At 47.1% G+C, this 1,460-nt stretch overlaps 1 protein-coding gene across 1 annotated transcript in view; it reads left to right on the forward strand.

The window, feature by feature from the left end:
- Os9 (osteosarcoma amplified 9, endoplasmic reticulum lectin) overlaps positions 1–1,460 on the forward strand; it is a 24,938-nt gene that overhangs the window by 3,502 nt on the left and 19,976 nt on the right. The window lies entirely within an intron of this gene.

Consider the following 1,460-nt stretch of genomic DNA (forward strand, 5'->3'; position numbering starts at 1 on the left):
ACAAGCAGCTGTATATAGAAAAAAATTCCTCAGCTGGTTGTAATGTATGCACACACACACACACAGACTCCTGTAGAGAACCAGGAGATGCCTACCCGAGTTCACTTTCTGTAGTGAAGACTTGCACGTGCCATTGTGAGCTAGTAAGTACTGACTACTCAGATCCCTGGGGTGGGGAGAAGCCCTGACTGGCAGTGTTTGCCATTATCTGGGGTATAAATACTCCCACTGGCAAATCAAGGTATCGGTGTGGTGTCAAACCACCTTGCAACATTCCCCCCAATTTTCCCGTTGGTCCCCCCCGCCCCGGTACCAGGAATTGAACTCACGACCTTGCACTTGCCAGGCAGGCGCTGTCCCAGCCCTTCCAGTTGGTTTTTGTGAGTTGTTGTCAGCTCCTGTCACTTTCCCTGCTATGCATCACTTTCCCTGCCCAGACCTGGGAAACCTTCAGTGATTCTGCTTTGCAAAAAAGGAGAAGACCCAGACACATCAGCACTGTCCAGAGTAATAGTGGGGGAAGTGGTAGGAGACAGGCAGATTTTGGTCTTTTTGAGACAGGGTCTCACTATGCAGTTCAGGCTGGCCTTGAGCTCACTTTGTAGCCCAGGCTGGCCTCGAACTCCTAACGATCCTCCTGCCTCAGCCTCCCAAGTGCTGGGATTACAGGCGTGCGCCACTACACCTGGCTCCAGTTACATTTTGAAGGTGGTGCCCTAAGGTTTGTTGATGCATTGGATATGAGACAGAGTTAAGGATGACTGCAAGGTTTCTAGTCTGAGCAGCTGTAGTGAGAGAGCTGTCAGTGTGCAGACGCAGGAGGAGGGAAGGAAATTAGGTTGGTTTTGGACACGTGAAGGTCGAGACGCCTGTTAGATGCTGCAGTCATGATTCGCAGCTGGCAGTCAGCTCGGATTCTGGAATCCAGGGACAAGATCTAGGCTGGAGATAAAAATACTCATTGTGTTTCTGCCACACTGGCCTTCTTTCTGTCCTCTGAACCAATGGATTTTATTGTTCTCTTTGCCTAGGACAGTCTTCCGCATATCTTTGAATAGCTGGCTCCATCCCCTCTTTCAGGTTTTATTTAAATGACACCTCTCCAGGGAGATTTAGTAAACACGCACACACACACTCACTCCCACTGCCATCCTGGCAAACATCTACAGAATTTTATATTCTTCGGAGCCTGTATCATTACCTGATATTATCTTACTTAATTTTGGTATCTTCTTTACCCCTCCTCTCCAAGTAAGCTCTGGGAAGGCAGAGACAATGTTTTTCTTGTTTTCTGCTGTATCCTCTGTGCTTGGATCGGTGCCTGGTATCAAACAGGTACCAAATTACTCACTGGATAAATGGAATGAATGATAAGCCAAATGTCACTGTTCTCACGAAACCCAGAAAGTTAGCTGTATTCCTTCAGGGCTGTATATATATATTTTAAGAAAAAAAAAAAA

The sequence above is a fragment of the Chinchilla lanigera genome, unplaced genomic scaffold (genome assembly GCF_000276665.1).
Source record: "Chinchilla lanigera isolate Chin_1 unplaced genomic scaffold, ChiLan1.0 scaffold00057, whole genome shotgun sequence".
NCBI lineage: Eukaryota > Metazoa > Chordata > Mammalia > Rodentia > Chinchillidae > Chinchilla > Chinchilla lanigera.